At 40.8% G+C, this 15,375-nt stretch overlaps 1 protein-coding gene across 2 annotated transcripts in view; it reads right to left on the reverse strand.

The window, feature by feature from the left end:
* LOC117592529 (prolow-density lipoprotein receptor-related protein 1) overlaps nucleotides 1–15,375 on the reverse strand; it is a 53,668-nt gene that overhangs the window by 36,952 nt on the left and 1,341 nt on the right. The gene's annotated exons all lie outside the window — the stretch shown is intronic.

Consider the following 15,375-nt stretch of genomic DNA (forward strand, 5'->3'; position numbering starts at 1 on the left):
AGAGAGCGTCCATGCGGCCCAGGGCTCTCCTTGCCCCGCACTTGAGGGAGATACAGCTGCCCTACACACCACTCTCCCCAGCCGCCACACACCCCCCCCCCCCCCCCTCCCCCCCTCCACGCACCCACTACTCCAATTTGGAATTTTCAATATGCGCCAAAGGGGAACCAGACAGAGAGGACGACAACAAGGACGTGGATGACGATGAAAATGAGTTGTGTGAGTGGATGCAGATGCCTGGCGAAGTTCATGCCACCAAAGCAACAGACAAAGTGAAAACTTGTTGGAATTGTCTAATTAAATGAAATCAACGTTTGAATACTCTGTACCCCAAGTTTAAGTTTCTTTACATCCCGAAAAAGGAAATAAAACACATCCCAAACATGGAACATACTCATTTTCGTATTATTTACGCTTTTGCTGGTTACATTATATAATGATAGGACTCACTCTCTAATACAATCATAAAAGCAGGGCGTGAAGAGCTGTCGCCGAACTTAGTCCTTGGTGTTGTTCAGTGTGAGTTAGAGGGAAATGTCTGCTCAAAAATTGGCATAGGACAAAGGAAGATTTACCATATGTACATATGTATATCCCATTAGCTTCGCACATGTACCCTGGCAATGGCAACACCAAAAATCATTTCATATAATGATATCGAGTTGTTCTTTGCCTTCATTTGCATGCACATGTACTTAACACGTGTCGTTTTTTTTTTGTGTTTTTTGCTTGTGTCGCGGTTCGTTATGAGCACGAGAATCCAATGGTGGAAAGCTGTGGGACAATTAGTTAATGAAGAAGCGCCAAGCATGAACATCTTTTGGGAGCTAAAATGCAAATACACACCACAGACACCCCGAAATGCTAGAGAGAAATTTACTTGCTGGTTGCCCCAATACTCGTATATTTATGCAGACACTCGAGAGACAAATGAGAGGCAGGGCCAGGAGGAGGCAGACACAGGGGAAGACGGAGATGTTGTACTTAATCAAATTACAGCACTAATTAATTTCAATTGCTGTTGTAATGGGATTCTTGGGCAGAAGATGAACACGGAACCTGGAACACGAGAAGTCTTTCAGGGCGAGCAATGAGTTCGGGTTGGGCTTCTGTCTCTCTCTCTGTCTCAACATTGGAATTTATTTATTGAAGACTCCATTTAGACTTTATTTTGCTGCCATATTTTCCCTTGACAGCCCATAGTGGCTGGCTGCCACATCAACTGCAGTGGACTGCCACCATTTTGTTGCAAGTTCATTACAAACAATTGATTTAGCAGAACGGCGTAAAACTTGGCACCGGTAGGGAGAGAGGCGCAATGAAACAGGAAACAGAATCCCACTCGAGCCGAGTGCAACGAAGTCAGCAGCAGCAGCAGCAGCAGTCTGGTCCATGACCAGCGCAATGTGGTTGCAACTCTAGACAAAAAGCCAAGTCAGCAAAAGACGCCGCCGCAGACAGCAGGCGGTGCGGAATGGTGGCACGAAGTTGCAGAAAGGTTGGAGGCATTCATAATGAAAACATGCAGGCAGCTTCTGTGACTATGACTGCGTCTGTGTCTGCGGCTGCCGCTGATTGAAACTGAAAGGGCTACTGCGCTGCAGGGGTAGAGTGTGCTCGAATGAAATGAGGGGGACTGGACGAGGTAGAGCGAAGCACATGGCGCTAAAACGTAGGTGGGAAATCTTTTCAAAAAGTATTTACATAAAACTTGAAAGGAGCCACACGTAGATCCGGACTTGCAGATACCCTTTATAGAACACTGAAGTTCGAAAGCAGCTACAAGTCAGCATACCCTCTCAGTAAGGGTATACAAAATATGCCCGTGTGTTTGCGCATGAAAAGTTACTCCCTGGATCGACTAATGCGCGCACTTAATGAGCAACAAAGCGACCTAATGAAGTACTCAAGGCACCCCCCGCCAGCCCCAAATTGGAAGCGTGAACAAATTCCAGCATTATCGCCAAACACCAGCCGCAAAGTTCCCGCCAAAGCGCGGACCAGCTACAGAGAGAGAGTGAGAGAGAGGGCTAACGGAGCAGGAGAAACTGAAATCTTAAAAGTTTCATAATTTAAACGGGCGCACACGAATTGGCGGCCAAATTGCCAAATCGGAAATGGGCATCAGAATCATATAAAAGTAAGACGTGCGGCAAAAGTGTGGGGAAACTGTCGATGGATTTGCAATCGCTTCCAAATGTTTTCCAAAACGTTTATTAATGTATGGGATATTGTATTTGCTATTTAAATTTCACGTAAACAAATGCCAAATAAAATGAGGAAAATTCTTTAAATACTGCAAGATTATTCTAAGGGAAGAGAGCCAAGATGTTGTTTACTCGACAGACACACACACGCACACGAGAGAGAGAGAGAGTACCTCCGGGCATATTAGTTGGAAGCAATTTGTTGCTCTATTCTGACTTCTGTAATTTTTTGCTAAACGAAAGAGCCACTGGCAAAGTCTGCACAAATATTTTCAATATGTAGCAGACACATATGTAGGCAGTACGTTGTTTTGAAAATGTTTACTATCAAATAAATATGTAAAATGTGAATATGGGAATTGTAGGCAAAATTAAAGCAACATTTTCAGTGCTGATGACAGTCGAAGAATTTATGAATTTGCTTTACGACAACTCTGCTCCCTGTGGCTATTCAAATGGAATGTCTTTAAATACAGGTTGATTTAAGAGCTGGTCATATTAAAATAGACAGCAAGTTAGCATCGCCATTGTCATAATCAAAACTAAAATGAAAAATGAATTATAACAGCCACCAAATCTACGTATCTGTTCATATTCATATTCATGACTAAGTAATCCATAACACAAGGATTTGGACACAATTTGATGGCATAAACGTACTCATAAATACTGAATGTGCGCGTAGCTTTAGATGTGTATAAATAATACACATATTTGTACAAATTAAATATGTTCTCTGTGTGTGAATTGCTGGCACTTAAGCTCTGCTGATTTGATTTGTTCGTAGTCGTTGGCCTCTGAGTCTCCGCGGCGTATACGTAATTTGAGTGGCATATAAAACTCAAACTTGCGGTTTGTGCTGCCATTGCGAGGTGCCTTTGTATGACTTACGAACACACAATACACAATAATGATAATAATAATAAATTCATCACCACAATTTGCAGTACCTCAGACATTTAATGTGCCACACAATTAGAAGGCGGATATTTTGGTCAATTTAATCCACATATGCGGTTAACCGAGGTGCAAATTTGAGCGCACTTACCTGAAAGAAGAGAAGAAGAGAAAACCATGTAGTAAATTATATTAAAACATATTAAAGGGAACCGCTTAAACGTTTTACAATCATGGGTTTCCCATTGCATAGTTTGCCCTTTCTTTTGTGTATAAATTCATCTCCAAACAATTTGTTGCCGTCTTGTAGTTTTAGCCCACGCTATTTTACCTTTGACACTTTGTGGCACTTCAAATTTCAATTTAAATTGCCTCCTGCCACAGCCACAAGGATATCCAAAAGGAGAGAGAGATAAAGAGAGAGACATGTTGACTTTAACCCGAGCTCCTGATGCCACACATAAATCTCCAGGCGAACGACAGGCTCTCTGCGGCTCTCAAGGAGGCTATAGATGCTGTGGTATTGGTGTCTTCTGGTGAAATTTATTATAAAATTCAATCTTTTTTAGCAGCTTCGAAACGAGGGGCTGTGCGGTGGGTGGAGAACTTTCTACTCCGCCAAAGTGCCGAAAGAGTGCCTGTGATAAGACGAATGGGGAAAAGAAAGCCTAGCAAAAGGTATTTAAATCGTTTTTAATGGAAAAATATGCAAAGCAGCGGCGTTTCCATCAAGGAGGAGTCAGTCGGCGGCGGCCCACGTAAGCCACCGATGGGAGGCAGAAGAAGCAGACAAATCTCCGCCGACTGCCCACCAAAAGCAGGAGCTGTGTTCTCGTCCCACCCCCTTCATTAAAATTCCAGGCATTTTCACTTAAGCAGGGAAAACCGGAGACAGAGCGACGGAGCTAGAAACAGGCAGAAAGAGAGAGAGACAGAGACAGGCAAATTCTGACACACTTTAAAACAATTTTCTGGCTTGGCATTTGTTCCTGATGTCGGTCCAAGGAGAACATGGAGGAGGTTGCACACCAATCCTTGTCATCCCGAAGTGTATGCAGGACATATGACAAACTTGACGTAGCATGTCAAAAGATTTGAAGCCAATTTGTGTGGGGGAAAAGTGGGGTAGCAGGGGACCATGAATGGAGCAAGGACTAGAACGTACCAGCAGAAAGACATTGTAGGGTGGGGCTTGTGTGTGAAGCAGTAGGAGTCAAAGGACCAGCACGTAGAGCACAAACATTAGAGGAAGAACAGTGGAAAGTGAAAATTGATAAAATTACCTCCAAAAGGGAAGCCCCAACGTGAGTTTTATATACAAAACGGAAAGATTTCCACACAAAAGCGAATGCAAAAACAAAAAATGTAAAGGGGAAATTTGACTATATAATAGAAATTATGTCATTATAATCCTATTAAAAATTTAAATATTCAAAAGATTTCTTCTGAATATTTTCCCAATTAAATAAATATATTCTAAATATAATTAAAATTACACAATAAATTGCATTAAGCAATTATGAGCATTTTTGGCTCCTAATTGGATGGCAAAATGTGTATGTATATGTATGCACATTGTATGTGCGGATGTACCTACATACATAGGAATAATTCTCATAATTTATACATTGTAAATATGATATTTTGTCATAATTTTGTGCCTCTAATTAATGGGCGAACGGCGGCCAATGTGGAATGGAGGCGGATAGAATGCGAAAAGTGTGAATGGCATATGCTAAACTCACATTTAAATTGTTTAAATTAGTTCAAGCATTTATATTACGAACCTGAACAGACATGCACAGAGATGCACAAAGATGCAGTTTCTTTAACAAGTCCTAAAGTGGCACTAAAAAGTGTTGGAGAGACAGAGATGGAGCTGAGGAGTTAGAGAGGTATTGGAGGAGAGCAAAGAGTAGGAAGAGCAGACGGACAGAGAGCAGTGAAACTCTCCACAAAAGTGCAGTTTGTTTACATCTGTAAGAAAGGGAAGGAAGACGGAGGAAGTGAGAAAGGCAAAAGAAGGAGGAAGTGCTAAAGGCAAAAGAAGGCAAACCCACCTTTGGCACTACTATAAAATTAAGATTAAAAGCTGCAGCTGTAAATGAGTCTCAAGCCGCCAACCCTCTCTCTCACTCTCCTCTCACGTTCCTGCTTGTATGTGTTTGTCTAAGGTGAGAGAGCAGAACAGAGCAAAGCAGCTGTGTGTTTGTCAGTGTGGTGCGCCTCACGACAAAGACAGACGAGCAATCCGATGGGGGTGAGGGAGAGTACAAAAAATAGTGTAGGGCTCTGCTTCTGCTTCTTTTTCTTTATGCTCCGCTCCGCATTGCTGCTCATTTTTATACGGTCTATACCCTGTCAAAGGGTATTCGAATTTGACAAGGTATTTGGATTCATAAGCTACACAATCACAACCCAGATGATGAATTAATTATTTCAAATGAAAATAGATCGTTAGTGAATATTCGATTCAGATTCAATTATTTCTGGAAAAAAATTAATCATTTGATTCTGCAAGGGTATAGAAAACTTCGACAAACAGCCTCTACGGCACAGCCCTCATTATTTTTGTGTCCCTGCTATTGTCCCTTAGATTAGCTGGAGGATCCCTTTGTGATTGCGCGAGGAAATTAAAAATTTTTCTTTCCCTACAAACACACACACAAAGCAAAAGCAGCAGACAAATTGAAACAAAGCGCACTTTTAATTTTCTAGAATGAAAAACAAACTAAACAACAAAAATCCACAACAAAAACAGAAACAAATAGGAGCAACAAAAATCAGAGCAAGAGAGATATGATACGGGGGTGTAGAGGGGAGATGTGAAGCGAGTTTCTGTTGTCGACCTTTTCCTAAATATGATGGAAAATCCAAGCGAAATCGCAACTGAAACCAAAGCGAATTGAGGCCAGAAAATGTCAAAGGTCAGCCACGGACCCAGATAGAAACTAATCATTATGTTTACTTTAGGTTTAGTTTGAATTCAATTTCAACCGCAGCGACTTTAGAGCAATTTCAAAGCCAGTTCTGAAGTTTGATAACCTTTGAAACAATCTCGTCCCCAAGTTTAAGACAACAAATTGCCCTATCAGTTGTATTTCAATCGGTGAACTCACAGCTGCTGAGCTTCACAAATATTTTACTATCATCTAATTACAGATATTTTCTGAAGTGTCAGCAGTAAAGAGATCAAATCCCCCCTGAAACAACATACTAATCACTGGACTCTACTTTCCAGTACATATCTTGTCAGTGTAAAGATGTGTTAAATCTCTACTTGAATGTATGTACATAAGTATTTATTTATGTACATGATGTGTACACAAATTTTAATGCATTGTAATCTGGTTTAGCCATCAATCAATAATTGAATGTTTCAGCCATCAGAGCATCATTCGATTCTTTCCGCTTGAATGATTACACCTTTGCTAGTTCTCCCTCAAAACCGATTCTTTAAAATCCTCGAAAAGGTACTGCAAACATTCACAGGGAACGATCACGTTCAAAATAAAAGAAAATTAGTAGAGCGAGCAGAAAGAAAAAATATATGTTGTCTGCTTGTATACAAAAATGCGGGCGCCAGCACAACAACAAAAAATGGAAGAGTTTTCCAATTTTTCCCTGTCCATCATCCAACATACAGGATATGTACGCCAGTCTCCTTTGAAAAACTAGGCAATGCAGGGGGAAACGGATACAAATACAAATATTATTTTTTCCTATTTCAATTTTTTCCATGTAGAGGAAAATGATTAACAAAGATTGATGAAAAGCGTGGAGTATTCACGGGTGAGCGGGGTTGGACGTTTTATTTTTTTTCCCCTGGATTTGGTGGTGACTTTTTGACTTTTGTATAGCGCGCTTGTGACTGGCTTTAGGAAGAGCTCTCCGGAATATGTATACTATGTTGCCCAAAAAGGGTGTCATTTGCAGGAGGGTCTATAGAAAAAAGTGTGGCAGTTCGCATTTGAGGGATTGCCTTTATTGGAACACAAAATTTAAGAATTTGTAAGTGAATCCTTTGGGAAAAGGGAAAAGTGCATGCGAAATATTTGGCCAACATAAAGTTCTGTTTCGATAACTTTGGTTTAATTGATTTCAGAGTTGTGCGCAGGAACCCCCGCAGGGAATTTCAACAATTCTGAAAACCATTTTTCAACATTTTTGCAACAGGCAGAAAAATTCGTTGAAAAGCGAATATTCCTACAGGAAAATATCATATTGTATTGAATTGCATAAAAGATGACTTTTCATTCATTTATTTGTTTTTTTTTTTTGCTGCACGTTGTAAATATCAATTTTGTCAATCATTTGTCAATTTGGCACTCCATCAATTCCAGATTGTTGTTTACATACCTATCTGTATCTGTATCTGCGACACATTCAATGCTGTTTTTTTTATGCAATTTCAGTTCATGTAATAGATCTCTGATATAAATTTCAGGCACACACAAACCACACACACTACGAGTATGTATGGATGCATGTGTGTATGTGCTATAAATACGCAAAGGTAAATACATACATTAATGGGAGAGCATGAAAATTGAAATTGAAATTCATTCGACCCAACGACCGTTACCAGGGGAGTGGGGACAGACCAGCCAGGGCACTGCGGCGGCATATATCCATAAATTCAGATCCAGATTCAGATCCACAGCGTTTGTAAGGGGAGATGCTTTAATTAAATTGAAAAATTGTTCGCCTGGGCGCAAATTACACAAATCATCATCAACGGGGGGTCTCTGGCACTGGCAGGGGGAGTGGGGAAAAATGGGCAAAATGAATGGCAACTTTTTATTGTTTTATTGCTTTTCCTTTTTCCATGTTTTTCTCCCTCTCCTCTGTATTTATTGCTTTATTATTTTTCACAATTATCAAATTTAATTGAAAAGCCTGATGAAACATAACGGCTTTTTGCTGCTCTCTTTCAGAAGATCCAATTTTTTATATGAAGCCAAAGAGAAGCTTTTATAAATTAAACCAGTTTGATTAATGGGTAAAATTTTTGATTATATGTGTTTATAAAAGAGATTTGGCTCTGGTGTAAATTGATTGCAGTTCGGTTGTTGGAGGGTAGAAAAGCTCCTTGCTAATGTTTTCCTTACTGATAGACTTTCCCTTGAAAAAGCTGGAAAATTGCTGCATTTACGAGTTTATCCCTTGTCACCGACATTTGCCTCCCAACTTTTCGAGACTATGCGAACAACTGAATTTTCTAGTTATAGTAAATGAGACACACACACAAGTAGGGGGAGTAGGGGACACACACAAAATGAAAAACTTTTGCTAATCATTCAACCCAAAGCGATCACTCCATGCCCCTTACCCTTAATGTGGCTTACAAAACGCGGCTTGAAACAGTCTGCGCTAAAAGTTTGCACATTAAAATTGGCGCTAAAACTAACAAACTTTGTCAGCGCACGTAAAGAGAAACAAAAATCTCTCTCCATATCTTTCGAGACCTCTCCTTTCTCCACTTCTGCCACGTAACGCGCTCGAAAACTTCTAAACTAAAAAATGAACTCAAGGGGAAACATGGAACATGGGATAGGTTCGGGACTTTATCTGGGTTTTGGATGGGGGTGGGTGGTAGGAATTTTTATGATTTATGGGGCAAAACATTTTAATTAGATTAATTTCAGCTTAGGCCTCTTCCTTCCTGCGCTTGAAAAACATTTGCATGGAAATTTAATTAAAATAACGTTTATTTGCAGCTTGTGAAGGTCAAATACCCAGGCAATGAGCCAACGGGGAGCGTTTCTATGAGATATGTTTTATATGTTTAGGATAAAATTGGGATAGGTCCATTTGTATCTAAATATGTACATTCATAGTCATGTCTGTGTATGGATGCCTGTGTATCCATAGAATAGATTCAAATTCAATTTCCAGACGCATGTCTCCGTTGTCTTCCCTCAGACAGTTCGCCCATTCCATTGTGGGATGCTCATATTTCATGCTTCGCCTGTTCCGTTCCCAATTGATGGCGCTCCAGAGCGAGCGCGTGTTCAACTGATAAGCATCTCTCTCCCCCTCCTCTTCACCACCAAAAGTGGACAATGCCATAAATTAGAGAACCAAATAGCGCTGCATCAACGGTTATTGCAGACATGTTTCGACATGAGCTTTGTGGAGTGGGAATATTGATGACTGTGTTTTGGCATGGCTGTGATTAGCAAAACGAGAGCGAGAAAGAGGGCTAGAGTGAGGGGAAGCGATGGGGAGGGATACAGTGGGTAGTCGAAAGGAAGTAGTTACACACTTCAAATGGACCCCCGCCAAAAGAAACCATACAATAGGCATCTAGAGGGAGGGGCCGTGGGGAGAGCGAAATGAGAAGTGGAAGTAATTTGCAAAAACGGCTAAAGCTCTCTGCTTATAATAACAGACGCAGCGGCGACAGCAGAAAACAACACCAGCAGAAGCAGCAACAGCAGCAGAAACTGCAGCAGCCTGATGCAAACAAAGGAAGCGGAAAAAATTACAGCACAAAAAGCAACAAGAAAAGCAACAACAGAAACCATCATCAACAGCAGCAGCAGCGTAGCCACACCGAGTGCACAAAGGTAGACAAATATGCAAAGCAACAAAAAAGACAGAGAGAGAGAGAAAGAGAGTGTGTGAGAAGAGAGTGAGAGAGAATGGATTCTAGAATCTAAATGGCAGCAATTGAGACGAGAGTACCGACTACTTTACTCCCTGCGCTACTATGTATATTGCAAATGATAAAAGAAATTATCAGCATCGTGGAAAAGGGAAAATTAAACATGTAGATGACAGTTCATAGTAATTGAATAATGAATATCACCTAATGTGACGTCTCGAAATACTCTATATTAAGGCTGTTGCAACCTGTCTCCTAGTCGAGCATACAGCTGGAGAGAAGGGGAAGAACAAGCAAAATACAGCATACAATTACAGCAGAGCGGTTCCCTGCCTCCCTCACCACACCAATGGGCCACATACAGGGGACAAAGTGCACTTCAAACAAAATGTCGCCCACATGCAAGCGTGCGATTTGCCGCAATTGCGTATCATTAATTTGCGTTTTGCCTGCCTGCCTGCGCTACTCCACCACCTCACAACAACACACACCTCCTACCCCCTTTCTAGACTGTTTTTACGGTTGCTGCTACTGCCTGTCGTCATACGGTGAAATTACTTTATAAAATGCAATACCAGGAGCGTAGAGAGAAGTGTAGAGATGACAAATTGTCCAAGGTTTATGCGGGGGCAGCAATATTGCGAACAGCACTGCATTGTCAACTTGTTTTACTTCATAAACTATATTAATGGTACACATAGTGCGAGAACTTTCGAATCACAAACTTCAAGTGCGCATAAGCCATGGAAAATTGGTAACGGAGATGCTAAGCAGGGGAGAAGGATTGGTTTGGCTTTGTGGTTTTATTGTTACACGACTACAACATTCACAGCATACGCTGAGCCCTCCGCCTGCCACTCACAGTTTTCCTGACTTTTTTACCTAATGCAAAACCCCATTTAAATTCCCTCTCAATACTGCAATCGGCTCAAAGCCGGCCGTTAGCAAAACAAACGTCAGGGCAGGAACGCTTTAACGTCAGGTCTGACCATATAAGGGGTTTGAACGATTGAAGTTGTTACAGAATAGTAGTTTTGTGTGTGTGTGAAAGCAAAGTAAAGTAAACTAAATGTACATAGGAGAGTATAAGTTTGAAGATTTATTGTTGTTTATTAAAGTCCATTCAAGAGCGGAGGATAACAATTGACAGAGTGGAAAACGCATAGAATATATTCTGATGCAGTGCTACTTTTTTAATTAGTGTATAAGTGAAAATAGCAATAAATGTTATTTTTTTGTATTTTAAAACTTTAAAATATGCTTTATATTGCCGCTTTTAACCACCACCGGCACCACTTCACAGAGAAATTCTTTTTGACCTCAAGTAAGCCACTCAATCCCCTTTCCTTCCTGCCCCTTGGGTAAATGGTAATTATAAAATATATTTTCATTACGAGAATTAACCAAATAAGTATGCAAAATGTGTGCAACGGACAGAGGAAAACGTTGAACGAAATGAAACGATGAGAGAGAGAGAAAAAAAGGGGGAAGGTCCACTTGAGATGCTTGTTGAGCTTGTAGCTCTCTTGGTACAACTATTCCATGCTCATTGCTAATTAAAACTAAATTGAGTGTCACACACACAGAGTCAGCATATTACTCTACTTAATTTGTATGTGTGTGTGTGTCTGCGCAAACCGCAGCTTTGTGGGTGGGTTCTGTGGCTATGCTGTGCTGTGCTGTGGCTTATTGCTAGTGCAAATGGAAATAGCAAATTCATGTTTGCTATTCATTTGTGTCAAAAGTTTGAAATACATATGTGGTATAGTGCAAATGTATTTTACATATGTACATAAGTACATACATACATGTATACATACACATATATATAGATACGTAGCGTATGCATGTACTATGTAAATGATTTAAATTTAACAAAAACAAAAACCCTATATTTTCTTAGCTGCTTACGAGTGGGGAAAAGGGAGAAGAACAGAGGCACATTAAAAGCTAAAGCTGAGACAACCACAATAGTCTCTACACTGGAAAAATCCATGGAAACAGATTAACCGCATGCATACATATGAAGATATACAAGAAAAAACTCGAAATCTCGAAGCTCTAAAGTGGCAAAGCAAGTGTGCAAACGATCGCTTACACCTCTTTTGATATATTTATGTATGAGATATTTATCTCAGTGTACAGCCTCTGACATTCTCCTCCTTCATGCTATGCAGACACATACACTCACAATGAATTTTTAATTGCCATATAATTATTTCCATGCTTTCAATTGAAATGTTTTGCTCAAGGGGCAGCAGTGAGCGAAATGAATGATGGAATTATGGGATGCAATAATGAATCATATGAAACTGTGTGGGTGACGAATGTTAGATATGTATTTATGAAGATACTTATCATATCATCATTTTATAAACATGAAAGAGTAACAAACGAACTGAAATTAATTAATTAAATAATCCTTTGCATTAATAAAGTGTTCTCAAGATCTCGAGTTCAACTCTTAATATCATGTTAATATCAGTGAGGAAATTCTGGATGATGACAAAATGAATTCGCTGCTGGCTGTGTCCCGTCCTGCCCGTGACCATATTGGGCACTTCGTCTAGACTGCTGACTTCTGCTGGTGTCTTTGTTCAGCGAACCGAACCGGTCCCAGGTCCCCATCTCGGTCGTGCGTCATGCCAAACCAGACGGACCATAAATGTATATCGTACTACAACAGCAGAACTATAGAACTACTCGTACAATAAAGACGGCAGCACACAGAAGCAGCAGCAGCCGCAGTCGAGACATGCATTCAGCAACAGCAACAACAATAAATTGTTCAATAAATCAATAGCAACAAAAGAGAGACATGCATAAAAAACGTCCATAACGGAGGAATGAAACGGACAGAAGCGCATTGCTCCCGGGTGCATGGGGGGAAGAAAATCACATGAGCTGCATAAGTAGTTGGGATAGGATAAAGTTTAAAGAAGAGCGGAGCGTACTCGGCTATTCTTCAATCAAAATAGGAAATGCTATAAAATAGATGATGTTTACTCCGATTTACCAACACTAGGTAACAGTGTATCTAATTCGAGTTTAAAAGCTAATACATTGCATTGGAATTACACAACAAGCTCGCCTTCTCTTCACTTTTGAGTTAAGGGTAATTTTTTCCCCAATATTTAAGCACAAATCCTGAAAATCTTGAAGTGTATTAAAGCCTCTACAGCTTGAATTCTTCTTTGTACGTCTGTACAGTGTATATCTACCCACTTCTTCCTTTTTGCCTTTCCACTCAACACACACATACACACAAGCCGGCCGGCTTGGCCTCCGGTTGTTTTACCCTTTCAGAGTGTACTCTTATCTAAGCCACATGTTTGCCGGGACTATAAGGAAGTACTATATCAGATGTATATTTTTTTTCCTATGATTCCTTATTATGCACACACTTAGTACAAATTTCGGAACAGCTAAGCTTCTAACTACACCTTATTCCATATATTAATGTTTGTTGCGTTGGATTCGCAAGGGCATCAAATGCTTCGACTGTCGGTGGCTAAGCCTTCCCCGCTTGTCCAGTTTGTTTTGGGCTCCGTTCCGTTTGCTTTGACTGTGTTTGGCCCCAGCGAAGGCAAATTGTTTCATTTTTCTGCCTCTTCTCCTTCTTCCTTTTTCTTCTCTCTTGGCTTCAGGTTTGGGTCTGGGGGCCACCGGCCTTAAGCAGGTGTGACTTATGTGTCGGTATGGGTAGCTGTTTGAGTTAAAGTCTCTCTCCCCACTCTATGTACAACTATGTATGTGCGTGAACCCCCGTGCGTGTGTGTGTATGTTTGTTTGTTTGTTTGTTTGTATATTTGTGTAACCCAGCTCACAAACTTGTTTGTTGTTGTAGTTGTTGTTACTTAATCGTCTGTGGACAGGTTATCGTTTGCTCTTGAACTTGAGTAGAGCGCCATAACAGAGCATAGGAGGTGAGGGCAAACAAACAAACAAAACTGAAGGTGGAACTTGACCAGAGACAGACACGGAGATGGACAGGAAAAAGAAAACAAATTGTATAGGGTGACGAGGAACTTTTCTGTCATTGGTGTGATAGATGCATGCCCTTCTACTTCCTGCCTCAGCTTGGAATTGATTGTAAGAACCCTGCAATGAATATCACAGATTTACCGATTTTCCACACACAGCATTCACTTCTTAGTATTTACCGTTTCTCAATTAAGGCTACCTTCTCTCCCTACTCTCTTTCTCTCTCACTCTTTCTTTCTTTCTCTTTTCGGCATCGACCTCCCTTTGGCCATTTAACGCGGACAGCAATTATTAAAACAGAGCCATTGGCGACATGATAAACGATTTCCGCAATATTTCCGCCTGCACTAGACGGCAGGGCCAAGGGGAGAGTTATAGGGTTGCACTGAGTTCTGTTGACATTCCCCTTCTGCCCTGCTGATACGGCCGGCCCGCGGGCGTGTAGCGTTTACTGCGAAACACTTCAGTGGAGGGTATATTAATGCAAGGTAGGGCTAGAGGTAGTACATTTGAAGTACTTGCATGCACAACGAAGTCCGGAGGAACAGTGAAAATGGCCAACAAAATTGGCAGCTGGGTGATCCCAAAAATTCCACCACCTTATATAAACACGCCTTGTGTTTTTTTTTTGCACAGGGTACAAATTGCGAAACTGTTAAAAGAGGCTGCGCAAGCATAACGGTCTTGTTTACACACTTCTTGTGCGACAGGATGCGGGGACGGGGGAGAGCTGGCAGGACGGCAGCCATGGTGACAGGGGGGAGGTCAGGCAGGCGAAGGCAGAAAACAATTGAAGCGAAACGGAACGGAACAAAAAGTGAAAAGGCCGATCAAAAATGCAAATTCCCGGCGACGAGTGTTGCGGAGAAAAATGTCTTGGAAAAATAATTTAAAAGGGAATCAAAACAAAGTTATTTCAACTTGATTAACAATATGCAAAATTTATTAATTATGCGAATGTATAAAAATAACAAAGTAATTGAAAAATATGTCAGTGTGATTGAGAGTGGATTTGTCTGGTAGCGTGAACAACCGTTTCACCTTAACCCTTAGGATTGACCCCGCATCCCACATCATCTGATTATCTCTTAATTAGTTGCCGCATCTCGATCCACTTAATTTAATTATTATAAATTTAAAGGCATTATTTTCATGGCAATTTTTAGAAATTTCATGCTAATTATCGCCCTATAAAGATTAGCAATTTTGTGGTACAGAAACGGGAAGAAACTCATCAATAAACAAAATAAGCTGATGATAAGAAACCCAAAAATCACTCTCAAGCTACGTAATGAAATTATGTTCTTTATATGGTAATCGAAGCGGAATACAACGGAATTTATAATGGAATCTTGTCATTTATTTCTTGCACTGTACGTGTGGGCACTGCGTTTGCGGTCGCTGTTGTCAGGCGGGCAATTTGTTTGATTGATTTCTGTGTGTTTTATGGACATTATCCCCGTTTAAATTGCGACAAAGTTGGGCCTCAAATGAGGAAATGCTTACTTTAATTTTATTTATATTTTTTTTACGATTCACCTCCCGCCCCCCTCACGTTCTGTCTCAACAAGCGAGGGAGCGAGCCTCTTGTATGGAGACTTGGGACCCCTCGGGTCATGGGGATCATGTGCATGCATAATGTGAGACGGGTACCGCGCTCCCACCGCCCCTCACCGT

This window comes from Drosophila guanche, unplaced genomic scaffold, assembly GCF_900245975.1.
Source record: "Drosophila guanche unplaced genomic scaffold, DGUA_6, whole genome shotgun sequence".
NCBI classification, from domain to species: domain Eukaryota; kingdom Metazoa; phylum Arthropoda; class Insecta; order Diptera; family Drosophilidae; genus Drosophila; species Drosophila guanche.